The sequence below is a fragment of the Protopterus annectens genome, chromosome 2.part2, assembly GCF_019279795.1.
Source record: "Protopterus annectens isolate FY-2018-M chromosome 2.part2, PAN1.0, whole genome shotgun sequence".
In the NCBI taxonomy this organism is placed as follows: domain Eukaryota; kingdom Metazoa; phylum Chordata; order Ceratodontiformes; family Protopteridae; genus Protopterus; species Protopterus annectens.
The window spans coordinates 428,705,851-428,719,504 of record NC_056730.1 but is presented as its reverse complement, the minus strand read 5'-3'; the positions used below and the strand labels follow the sequence as shown (position 1 = coordinate 428,719,504).

The 13,654-nt window shown below is 41.5% G+C and overlaps 1 protein-coding gene across 2 annotated transcripts in view; it reads right to left on the bottom strand.

Moving 5' to 3' along the window:
- FCHO2 (FCH and mu domain containing endocytic adaptor 2) overlaps window positions 1–13,654 on the bottom strand; it is a 4,043,518-nt gene that overhangs the window by 2,485,521 nt on the left and 1,544,343 nt on the right. The window lies entirely within an intron of this gene.

Below are 13,654 nucleotides of genomic sequence, written 5' to 3'. Positions count from 1 at the left end.
GGACTGCAACAGTGATCAGTAGGACACTTACTGTAATGGATAAGTTCTTACACAGCTGTACTATGTCCTTCCTTAGATCACTGTTGCAATATTCCAAACTGTTAGGTGACTCCCAAAGCTTAAGTGCTGTAAAGAGTGGTTGGATGAGACACAGCAGCACTGTCAAGCAGTCCAAAGAGGACTGAACTGGCAAGGGCAGTTCTGGATTTAAAAAAATGTAGTGTTTGGCATGCAGCTAGGACAAAGTAGTTGCATCTAGGATAGCTTGAGTCTACTCCCTTGTAAATGATTACAGAAAAAGCAATTGATCTGAGACACAGCAGCACTGTCAAGCAGTCCAAAGAGGACTGAACTGGCAAGGGCAGTTCTGGATTAAAAAAATGTAGTGTTTGGCATGCAGCTAGGACAAAGTAGTTGCATCTAGGATAGCTTGAGTCTACTCCCTTGTAAATGATTACAGAAAAAGCAATTGATCTGGTAGAATGTACCTTCGCTGATGAAGGTAAAGATTTACCATTGTGACTGCAACAAAAGGAGACAGATTTAGAAATCTAGTTAGCAATACTTTGGTTGGAGACTGAGCTACCAAGTCTGTTTTTTGGGAAAAAGACTTGCGGATTGACTTTGTCTTGTCTAAACAGAATCTGAGCTGTCTATGCACATCCAGTGACTGCAGGCTTCTCTCTTCCCTACTTTATGAGTTAGGAAAGAAGGTAAAGAGATTGATGGCCTGATTGAGGGATAGCTTATTCACAACTTTAGGCATAAAAGATGGATTGGCCCTCAAAGACGCTCTATGTCTATATGGAAGATAGGGAAGGGGAGGATGCCATCAGGGCCTGTAGCTCAGAGATCTGGATAGTTGTGGTAAAGGCAACTAGAAGTATGGTTTTCCCAGTACATCATTTGACAGAAGCAGAGGTTTCTAACTCAAAAGGTAGAAGACTAAGCAAGCAAAAATGGTTGTGTGCTGTGAATAAGGACTATATCAAACCAGCTTTGAGAGCTCACAAAAATAAGACAGGACAATGGTAACATCCAGTTTTATAGGGTCATGCTTATTAGCTTAGCACTACAATCATACCTCTCAACCTGTAACTGCAAGAAATCTAGATAAAGCAAAAAATAATGGTGGACAAAGGCCAAAAAATAGGGACAACTTTTAAGTATCTCTCTTATAAACTTAGAAAGTTAATATTGCAAAAATGTTTGCATTAGCATGCATTTTCTGAAGGATACAAGGTCTGAAACTCAAATATCAGTTATTATTTAGTGACATCAATCTTCAATGGTTTACCAGAAAACCACAAAATATAAGACGGACAGACCACAATAAGAGTAAAAAAAATCTGGAAAGTTGAGAATGTTTTTCATTTAGCTATGTACGATTTCTAGGTACTAGGATTCCCTGCTGCCTGGAGAACCTGAAGCACATACTCAGAAAATGGGTGTCTGAAATGGATCAGAGTCCTATCATCCATAATCTTAGGATGAAAGTTGACAGGATGGGGTGAAGACGAGTGAGGTAGTTTGTAGTGATGACCACTGACTAGGTGGTAGGGAAGAGGGAACAAATGCTGCCTTAGCCAAAACAGAGTCACCAGTACAATCAATGGTTTACATCTCTGAATATTTAATAAGGTCTTTGGGAGAAGTGGAAGTGGAGGGAAGGCAGACAGAAACTTCCCTTTCCAATGAGAAAACATGACATTCATTTTCCACGCTTAAGGACTAGGAGTTCTGGAGCAGAACATCTGTGGGATACCCCATTTATGCACTGTGTCTAGGAATACTTCCCTGTTCAAAATCCATTTATGCGGGTCTTCACTTAATTTGCTTAGAAAGACTACCACAACATTGCCCAACAAGGAGACATAAATGGCTTGAAGGGACAGGTTTGCATTTGTGGCTTGAACCCACACAATAAGAGACAGCCTGCACAGCTAATGAGATCTGGTTTCCCCTGCTTGTTTATGTACCACATGACTGTGGTGTTGTACATGAAAGTTGTGCAAGGTCTTGAGGCCCAGGAGTGGAACGTGGTCTGCAGGGCCTGTATTAGTGCAACTGTGCAATTACCTCCCTTCAAGATGATGTGCTTTGACTTCAGATTCAGTGGGCACTGGCCTTGAACACTCAGGGGGCCTGTCCATGCCCCACCATACAACATCTGAAGCATCTCTGTGCAATCCCTGTTGCAGTGTATGGAGTTTGAAAGGTATGCCTGGGTTGAAGTTTACATGGAATACCCACCATTGGATATCTTTCTTTAAGAAGGGAAGAATGTGTGTGTCCAGAGAATAGGATTGCTGCGACCAAATGGGTTTCTGGTAAGATTGGATCTTTCTCATATGAAGCCTGTCAAATGGGAACCATAGGTATGATTGCAGCCAAGAAGCCCAGTATCCTGAGGATTTCGCTTGCAGTGCAAGTCTGAAGGGGTAGAAGAGCCTGAAAGTAAATGTACAGACACTGTACCTTGTCCAGAGGCTGAAAGGCCTGCAAGAGTTTAATGTCCAGTCTGCAGAGCAAGAAGACTAGGTCTTAGGATGATTCCAGAGTGAATTTTTTTAAAGATGATCATGAACCCCACTTTCAAGTAGGGACACTGTAAAGCTAAGATAGAACAAAAAGGTCTGTGGAGAGGATGCCTGTACTGACATGTCATCCAACTAAGGGAGTATGTGAATTCTCTGAGTCCTGCAGAAAGCTATGACTACAGCTAGTCATTTTGTGAAAATCCTGGGGGCTGCAGAAAGTCCAAAGAACAAAGCAGAGAAATGAAAGTGTGCTCAGTAAGCCAAAAAGTGCAGAAATTTCCTGAAGGAAGGGTGTATTAAAATGTGGAGGGAGACATCCTTTAGATCCAAGGACACCAGAAAAGCTTGCTGAATAATGAGGGGTAGAAGAGTTTTGGGGGCAAGCATCCTGAAAGATGGGACTTTGAGAGGGAGGGGTCCAATATAGGTCTCCATTCTCTTTTTCTTGGAGCAATGAAAAGTCTTGAATAGATCCCTTTTTCCACACACTGTTGTGGCACAGATTCTATAATGCTTTGGTCAAGCAAGGTTTTAATTATGGGAGACCGTAACTATTTGATTGCGAGGTGAAGAAGGGATGCCTTTGAACAGAGGGACTTCCCCTCCAAGTCAGTCCTTAACCAAGTGGAATAATGGACAGGATTTATTTATCTGTGGTAATCAGCTCCCACTTTATTATAGAAAAGGTGATTCTTCTGGACAGGAGGGGTGGAGAGAACAAAGGGTAGTCACGCTGACTTCCCTGGGTAGGGAGGCTTCCCAGACTTAGAACCCCTGTCTGGTTTGTCTTAGAATCTTTTCCGAGCCATTTTCTTGGCCTTATGAGGAGGCCTGGACACCCTCAGAGAACAAAAATAGCCAGCAGAAATGGTGGCGTGCAGCAAATATTTTAATATAAAACATATAACCAGGTAGAGGGTAATAAGCCCAACTACCTATCTCAGACCGGTTTCAGCTACAATAGCCTTCTTTGGTGAATTTAGCAACTATTTTCTACACTCCACCATTTCTGCTGGCTATTTTTGTTCTCTGAGTGTTAACTTTACAGCCGAGCAGTTGCTGTACGTGCACCATGTTGCTTCCTGGGCCTGGATACCCTGCAAGCAAAGGAAGTGGTCTCTGCAGGGTAGATTCTCTGGTACTTGGAATGAAATAAGGAAATTTTTTCTGTAAGCTATCATTTTGCCTTGTTCTCATAGGGTTTTAAACAAACTGGTTGCATCAGGGAAAAATAACAGATCATACTTAAAGGAAAATCTGGAAGCTTGGCCTCAATGTCCTCATGGAGGGATTGAGAACATAGCAACATGAACCTTTTAATAATAGAACTTGTAGCAGCTGCTCTGGAGATAGCTTTCAATGCATCAAACCTATATTTGATGGTACACTTTGCACTTGTGAAGCCTGAGTGACCACAGATATGGGCCTGTTGTCTATACTGACTGTTCCTTCCATAGAAGCTAAGGCTTTAAGCTCTCCAACACAGCCAGCAAATATTTAGTCAGTGGAGTCTGACAGTTCAGAGCTCTAAAGGCTTGGATGGAATAAGTATATATCTTCTTTCCCCAGATTATCCACTGCTCTGCTGTCTTTATTTAAGAAGGGCATAAACAGCGGGTAGGAAGGTTAGGAGGCTTGATTGTAACCATACAAAATAGGATCTGCCAAGGGATTCTTGTACAGAAGCTTTAAATCTTCAGGTACATTATAGCATCTTTCAGGGCTTTTAGAAGCTGGTGGCCGAGAGTCAGGAGCAGTGAGCAGGAGTGCCTACTTCTAAAAGATTACATCTTTTTTTGCACATCAGACATCTGGTTTTACTCCCATTTGAAGTGTTTCATCATGCTACAGATGGTTTCTCCAAATGAAGTTCTTTATCAGGAGAACCCTGGGAAAAGAACTCTTCATAATCAGAAGCCCTATTGCCTGGAGAATGGATCTGAGGCCAAGGAGTACTCCAAGGTTGAGTCTGCCTCCTCATCCTCAAAATATGATTCTAAATGTCTCTTGCAAGACTTATGAAGACATGACACAAAGGATGATGGCTAGAGTGCAATTATGGCCTGGAAGAAATCCATCCACTCCTTTTCCCTGGACATCTGGGGAAAGGAAACTTTTTACTTTTCTGTTTTTTTCTCTTAAGGTGTGACATCTGCTTTCACAAGAAGCGGAGGTTATGACTCCTTATGTACCTTGAAAAGAAACCCAGGCATTTCCTAACATTTGCAGTATATCTTCGGGTCATTCACAGATAATTGAAGAGTATTCCCCCTTCTCACTAGTGTCTGTAACATCAGTCAATTCAGATGCCATACTGGCCTCTGGCAGGGTCACTGTAATGAGCATCTGAGAAGGCATCAGGCATACCATGGGATCAGAGACCTCAGCAGATATGTTTGAGTCTGTCTGAGTAGGTATAATGGTGGGCCTAAGCCTCTTAAATTTTTTCTTCAGTATAGGCAAGACATCAGGCATGGTAGATTCCGCCATCTTAGCCTGGGGAAGGCACTCAAGGTGCTGAGTTTCCAAGTACATATAGAGAGGAAGAAAGTAGCATCTATAAGGTTTCAGGTATGAAGGACTGGTAAATAGTACAATCGTTATAATAGTGCTCTACACCTACACAAATGAGGCAATGGGAGTAGAGACCCTTGTAGGGAACCTGACAACCACAAATGCACTTTACCCTCCTACCTGACATCTAAAAAAATACTAATCAGCAATACTACAAAGAAAATCAAGGAAGACGAAGGTCAACAGTATTAATGATCATGTGTAGAACAGACCATCATGTGCAGGGCCTGCATTCAGACTGACAAGACTATCTGAGGTTTTATGCACATATATCCACTTACATACCCTTATGCCCAAGGGCTTAGGTCATACATCAGACATATGACTCTATGGAAATCTTTGGCTTTGTTACCAGGGCTGGACATCCCAGTTATTTGGCAAGATAACCCAACAGCTTGGCTAACACCATCTCCTTTTCAGACACCATGGGTAACAGAAATGAGTCTTGCCCTTTCTTCCCTGAAGTGTGATCATGATTGAATCAGGACAAATAGCAAGAAGACTTTCAGGAATCTTCCATGACATGGAATAAACATGTACCCTCTGAACCTGAGGCATCAAGCAAAAAAGGAAGAGGACCATTTTCTCCCAAATGGAACAGACTATCTCCTGAATGCACCACTAAAACACACATAGGATGACACAGCAGAAGGTCATCTCTCCTATAACCAGAGGAATAGTAAATGGAAAACCAAATGTTAGGGTGACACCTGGAGATCAGCAATATTACAGGACATCTGAGACTTAACACACTGGATGGCACCAATGTCTTGACTTCACTGCACTAGCCACCTCCACAGCTAGAGTACTTAACCAGCTACTGCAAGGACTGCTCTTAGGCCTCATGCCCTATCAGATCCCTCACTCCCTAGACCAAGAATGACTACCACTGAGGTCAATGTCTCAAGGAGTCAGTGAACTCACTTAGCATACCTCACAAGGCACAACTAGGGGATTCGGGAATGGGATAGCTAGGAAGCTGGGGAGAAAAGCCTGAGGCTGTGTGCAGTCAAGAGGGGGTCATGTACAGAATAAAAAAAATGCCAGACACTGCCTCTGAATTCACAGCACCAGCTCTTCAACCTCACCTTCATTAATGAACTTAAATTCTCAAGCTCATTTCATAAAGTAAAACAAACATGCATTACAACTGTGACAATGTGAGTTATTGCCATCTGTGTCATGGAGAATAGGACAGTGCATGTTTGGCTGAAGTTTTGTAGGTGTTTTTTAAGTAATTTTCTGTCATTTCCTCACCAAAAAGGAAAAAAAAAAAAAAAAAGAAAGAAAGAACTCCTCATTCGCTCACACGCTTGCTCAGAGGTGACTTTTGCCTAACATACAAGGCCATGTCAAACCCAGATTTGATGAAGGGCGGAGACTTAAATCCCGACACGGCTATTAATAGGACGGCTGGAGGGGAGGATCATCACCCAAAAAGACCCCTATGCTGTGGAACAAAAAAATGGGTATGTGAGTGAGAGACTGGCCCTGGCCTTGTTCCAAGAATCTTTGACACCAATGGATGGAGGGAGAGATATACCCCAGGAATTACCTCAGTGTCACTAAAGGGGTGGTGGCGAAACACAACAATGGGCTAGGCTTATAAATGCCCTCGGGCAGATAGCCTAGTATGAACCTATGAACCTATTTGACTATCATGCTGCTGACTTATACAGATGCTTATATTAAAAATGTATCAACAGTGTTATTACAACTGATTAAATGTTTATGTTTAAACAAAGAATTCTATAATTTTCAAATAATGTAACATCTTAGAAAAGCTTTGAGTCTGTTCTCTACCAGAGTCATGTGATTAAATGTGATGTAATTCTATAACCAGCACTGAGGGGATGGAACTCAGAGATCAACTTGTTTTCTTTTGAACCCAATATAAAAATCTGACAGTTATAGATAAACAGATGATCCACTGTGGCGATCCCTAACAGGAACAGCTGAAAGAGAAGAAGAAGATAAAAATCTATGATAGTTACCACAGTCAGTTCAGTTCAGTTAGATCAGTGTAAGTGGGAAGAACATCACCTTACCTTGTATAAGTAAGTAACTCAGTATCTAATCTTGTGTTGCCGTATTAATTAAGTTAGACAAGGAAAGTACAGTTTTGTACCTACCATAAATGTAGATGTTCGAAGATCCACATTGCTGCAGTCCTAACACTTGTAGTGATAGTGTCCCTCGGTCGTCCCCGAATATCAGAGTAGGCTGGCGGGCGCGGTCAAAAGCATTTGACTGACATCAGAACGTCAGGAGATGTCAGAAGACCCTAAAAGTCAAACCCAGGTCAAACCCATAGACAACAACTAAACAACCAACCAGCCTAACACCAAAAATATATACAATATATACAATATATACAATATACACAATATACCTCAGATGGATAACCAACCCACACAACCACCTCACACTACAGAGGGAAGGAGGAACATCTACATTTATGGTAGGTACAAAACTGTACTATGTTCTTCATCTCACATTGCTGCAGTCAAGATGGCTAAACTATAATGAAGCAGGAGCTGCCAAAATGCCCTGCAACACAGCAGTGGCAAAACCAGCCCTGGATTTAGAGTATAGTGGAAGGTGGTAATGCCTAGAGAAGGTATGCACTGAACTCCAAGTGGCTGCCTCCAGAATATCCGTGGCAGTAGCCCTAGTGGAATGGGGCCTAATCCCAGCTGGAATCTCTTTGCCATGATGGGAATAACAGAAAGCAATGCAAAATCAATCCACTTAGAAATAGTTTGTTTTAGTTCTGTCCAAATAATATCTCAACTGCCTGTGTACATCTAAAGTGTGCAAAATCTTTTCCCCTTATTTTGGGGATTTGAATAGAAATAGGCAAAAGAATAGTTTGTTTAAAGCCACACACTAAAACCACTTTAGCATAAAGGAAGGATTATTAGTATGGAAAGATACCCCCCCTATCCTTAAAAAAAGAAAAGGCTCAACTGCCATAAGGCCCGGCAATTCACAAACCCTTCTTGCAGCGGTAATGGCCAACAAAAAGCAGTCTTCCATGACAAATATTTCAACTCAGCAGTAGCTGCAGGCTCAAGAGATCCCAAGCAGGAGGAGTAGGAGCCTATTGGGGGGGGTTCTATATTCCCCCCCTAAAAATTGCTTGAACAAAGGATGAGAAAACAATGGTGGGTCACAGTCGTAGTGAGCTGAAATTGCTGCAGCATGAATCTTAATAGAAGAGAAGGACAAACCTTTGTCTAACAATTCAGTAAGATATTGAAGAGCCACACTTAAATCAGGCTCAGAAACATCCAAATCCTTAGCTGCACTCCAAAACAAAAATCTCTTCCATTTCTATCTGCGTACACTTTTTGTACTAGGCCTTCTAGCTTCCAAAATCACATTCAAAACTTGTTGTGGAAGTTGAGACCCTCTATGGTTCAAAACAGAATATGCCAGGCTGTTAGGTGAAGAGAGTGAAGTTTGACATTGAGCAAATGACTGTCCTCCTGGGACAACAGATGTGGAATCAAGACTTCTAAATGGGTACAGTGCTTGTCGAGGCCATCTGGAGCTATCTAAATCAATCATGGCTTGTCCTGTCTGACCTTCAGAAGTACCTTTGGGAGAGGAGGCAGAGGTGGAAAGGCATACACATGAAGATTTTTCCAACTGAAAGAAAGAGCATCCACTTTCCAAGCTGTGGGATGAAACCTCTTTGTGCAAAACTTTGGCAGCTGGTGGTTTAGTGGAGAAGCGAACAGATCTATGTCTGGAGTTCCCCAGGACACTGTCAATTTCTGAAATACATGAAGATCGAAACCTTGCCTGAAGACTTAGTTTGTAAACTGAGACAGTCTCCCACAAAATCATTGCTTGCCTGCATAGAGGATAAGAATGTGTTTCTGACAGTTGTGTTGTCTGTTAGAATCAACACCTGCCTGGAAAAAGTAAATCCTTGAAAGCTATTAATGCAAACTGGACTGCTAACATCTCCTTCAAGTTGATATGTAGATGCTGTAGTCTGACAGGCTGACATTCCTGAGCCCACAAAAAAATCCTTTTGAATGCAAGGTATTATTTGAATGACAGTGTCCAGATCCTGGCAGTGCTGTGTCCATACATTTTGAGATACCATTGCAACTTCCTCATATGCAGTTTGGCATTGGGAAGCACCAGAATACAGGACTGAAGAGATAGATGATGGAAGTAAGGGAAAGATTCTTTGAAAGGCCATCTGGGATGCTGTATTCAGTCTTACACCCAGAAAGAACATGTCTTGAGAGGGTACTAGACTGGACTTTATTTCGTTCACAGAATACCCCAGGCATCTTAGCACTGCTATCACATATTCCTCTTCCCTGCCTTGAGCCAGAATCAGGCAATCGTCCAAATAAGGATAGATTTGTATTCCTTTCAGCCTGAAGAAAGCTATCACTGGAGCCAGAACTTAAAGAAATACTCTGGGCAGTAGATAAGCCAAAGGGCAATGCAGAGAACTGATAGTGAGAGTCCAGTCGAACACGCATACTTCCTGCAACTTAGCCTGATAGGAACATGAAGGTAAGCCTCCTTGAGATCCAATGTTACCATCCAGTGATCCTGCCCAGCAGAGGTAAAAGCTAACATTTTGAACTTGGGAATGTCCAGATAAGTGTTGAGGATAGATAAGTCCATTGGTCTCCACGTTGTTTTTTTTTTTGGGGTAAGGAACAGGCGAGAATAAAATCCTAGCCCCTTTCTGGTATAGGAACCGCTGTATGGCCCCTATTTGGAGTAACAGAGAAATTTGCTTGTGAGCCTCTATTCTTTGTTGTGGGAATGTCTGGCATGCCCTTTGAAAGGAGGGCAAGGTATGAAATAAAACCTGTAACCGTGATGTATGATATCCAATACCCATCTGTCTTGGGTAATCAAACTCCAATTTTCTTTGAAAAGTGCCAACCTTCCTCCAAGACTGTGCAGGAGAACTCCCTGTTCTAGGCCTGAAAGAGCCCTGACCTCTGCCCCCACGTCTAGATCTACCCCTAGACTGGGAATCATAAGAAGGATCGTCCACCCCTTAGTAGGCCAATTTCTACTAAACTTTGGAGGCTGAACCTGCAAAATCTTTAACAGTCTGCATAGACTTAGCCTTGTCTTCCATTTTCTTTAAAACTGCCTCAACAGGAGAACCAAACAAGACATCAGATTGCAACATCCAAAATCCTAGTTTTAACATGGTCAGATAAATTTTGATCCCGAGGCCTGTACAGCATCAAAACCACATTGCAAAGAATGCTTACCCACCTGTTCAGAAACATGCACTAAATCTTGTAACTCTTTACAATCAATACCTTGCATCAACCTTAGATTTCAACTGTGAAAGGAGATAATTTTGATATTTCAACATGTGAAACTGGCAATTCAAAGCTCTCATGGCTAGAGTGGAAGAAGTATAAACTTTCTTTCCCATCTATCAAGGCCCTTATCTTTATCTGCAGTAGGACTCTTAAAAGATACTTATGAGCTTCAGGCACCCGGTAATACCTATCAGGTTTAACAGGAGCAGGAGGCAAAGAATCAGGATTAAGAGAAGCCTCTGCAAACACATCTTCCACCACATTCAGAACAGGAGGTATAGCCAAAGGCAATCAGAGAAGTCCTGACCTTCCCATTTAAAATGCTCTCTCATGGAGTGAAGGGTCTCTGAAAAGAAAAATCCTCAGGAGGAGAAGCAGAAGGAGTAGAATCATCCACATCAGAATCAGAATAATGAGAATACTCCTGCAAGTCTTCAGCCGAAGACTCAGACACATCCGAAACCTGCTCATAATTCCCAACACTGGTTCCATCCTAGGCCTCTTATCAGGAGGCATAGAGCCTCTAATTAAAGTAATTAAATCTTCTGCCATTTTAAGCATGTGCTTCTTGGGCACAGAACCTGAAGAACTAGGACTGACACCCACAGAAGCTAAACTAGACCTGCCTCTAGGAGAAGCCTTGGAAGCAGAAAGAGGTCCCAAACAAGGTATACACAAATTATGGTAATCTTATTCACTTTTTCTGACATCAAACCACCACTGAGGAAAAAAAAAAAAAAATATTCCAACGGGTACTTAACCAACTCTGACTTGGTCAAGTGTTAGGACTGCAGCAATGTGAGATAAAGAACATCAGTTCCTTCTTTAGACAGGAAATACAGTGAGCTTAGCTAAGTATTGTTTTTCTGCATCTGTTTAAATCTGCCCAACTGTGTTATTTTTATTTCTCCCGTGATTGAAACTTTGATGTTTACTGCACTTAAATATTTAATAATCTCACATCTTCTATTTTACTATTTATTATTAAATGTTTTTACACCTTTTATTGTGGCTGGTCTTTTAGAAATTACTTTTAACATCTCGGAGAGTACTTGTGCTTACTCTAGTGATGCCTTGGCCCACTTCCAAAAGCCTTGCTACTTGGATTATACTCTTACCATTTATGTTAGTATTGATTTAACTCCGTATAACTGGATTCACTTGTAAGAGCCTGACAGTGACTGGCTGATGGCAGCATCATTACCTTATTGTGTGGGCATAAGGGGGCACAGCTAGTAAATCTGTGCCAGCCCTTCCGAAGACAGACAGAGAGAGAGAGCGAGAGTATGTGTGCGTGTGTGAAAATCAAATACCTAGGTGTGGGTGTGTCAGTCACTTGGAACTGCTCTTGGGGAAAACTGTGCTTGAGGCAGAGAGCTGCATTTGAAATTACAGTGTAAATTCATTCCTGTTCTTAGTGGCGGTCTCTCACTGGTGTCAGTGGTGTAGACTGAGGCTTCTTGATCTCTGTCCCAGGTAAAGAGGGCCCATCACAACAACGATTGCTGTAAAGTATAATACATAAAAATCTGAAATAATCTTTGACACACACACACATACACACAAAGTAACAAATTACAATAAATATGTAGAACAAGTATCTGAAATGAATCTCATCAGCTCGGCCAGTCAAATATAAATCAAATATGAATCAAAAATGTCCAAAGAAAAATCTGTTCCAGATATAATTATGGTTGCCACTTAACTCACTCCAAATATCTGGACCCAGACCAAACAAGTTATGTACCTCAAAAACAGATTGTATCAATTGTTCACTGATAATCTCAACTACATTTGTAACCATGTTTCGTATATGTCACCATATTTTAAAATTGTACTATGTTCTACAGATGTTTTACATCTGTTTTCTTCTTGTCTTGTGTCCTTAACTGGACTAATGTCTATATTTAAATGCCATGTTTTTTAACCGTATAATGGAAATAATACTTAATGTGGAGCTTTTCTCCCCGGGCCTCCGCTGAAAATGGACCTGTGTCCAGTCGGACTCTCCAGGTCAACAAATGTAAATAAATAAACAAATAAATAAATAAATATGTTAAGTGGCAAAAAATGCCAAAAGTCTCCAAATCCAAAATCACTGAACAGCAATAGCATACAAGGCAATACACAGTCAAAACAAAGCATTCTTCTGTAATTCAACAAACCCATGACTTAGCTAGCATAACTGCAGAGACCAGCTGATAAACTGAACACAGAAAATGCCTGCTTTCAAATTTTAGAAAGACAAATTCAGTGGCAATTTAAACAAAATCCACTAGATGATTCCAGCAAACAAAGTAAAACAAGTCTTAACAAGTCCTCCACAAAGCTATACACAAATTTCCCAGAAACAAATTGCATACAGGTCTTCCATCCTTTCCAACTTATTTGACCTCTTCTAAACTTATCAATCTATGTAATTCACCCAAGATACACGAAAAAATGTCTCCAAATGATCTACACAGAGAGCGACATTCCAAGAAACGAATAAGAAAAGCGAAACAGGAACTTCAGCACTTCTTCAGAAGAGGACTGAGGGAGAGGCATTAAGTTATTTCAGCTCATACTTTTTTTTAGCAGTTTACTTCCAAAGAAAAATGAAATGTCCCTTGTCTACAGTCCACTGCCTGGCAAACATTGCTTCCCTGCAAGGAGGACAACTTTGCACCCTCCTTTGCTTATTTACATGCCACACAACAGACTGTCTGACAGAGAGGAGGAGGAGTGGTCTGGGAAGAAGATTACTCTCAAAGGCCTACAAAGCCAGTGATACTGCCCGAAGCTTCAAATGGATGAAGTGGAATCCCAATATCTAGAAAGAACTATGCCTCTTATATCATGTGGTATCCAAGGCAGGCTCTCCACTACCAGTAAAGCTTTGATCATAAGAATTTGTGACTGGTTCAGATGCTGGAAGGGACAAACCTCTAAAAGGCTAATGGGGATTTTTCAACACTCCAGGGCCTGAAAACAGCAGTCCAGAAATAAAGCCCACCAGTATCAGTTGACTCTGCTGTCAAATAGTCCACTAGAACCACCACACCCTATGGTGTAGAAACAGCATCATGAAGAGAATGTGGTAGCTATCAAGCCCAAAACACACAAGTAGAGTCCGAGTCTAAGTCTGGACCCTGCATTAGGTCTCTGTAGAGGCTATCAAATCCATGACATCTTAGCCTTCTCTTGGCTTTCACCTAGGACGGGAACAAATCACAC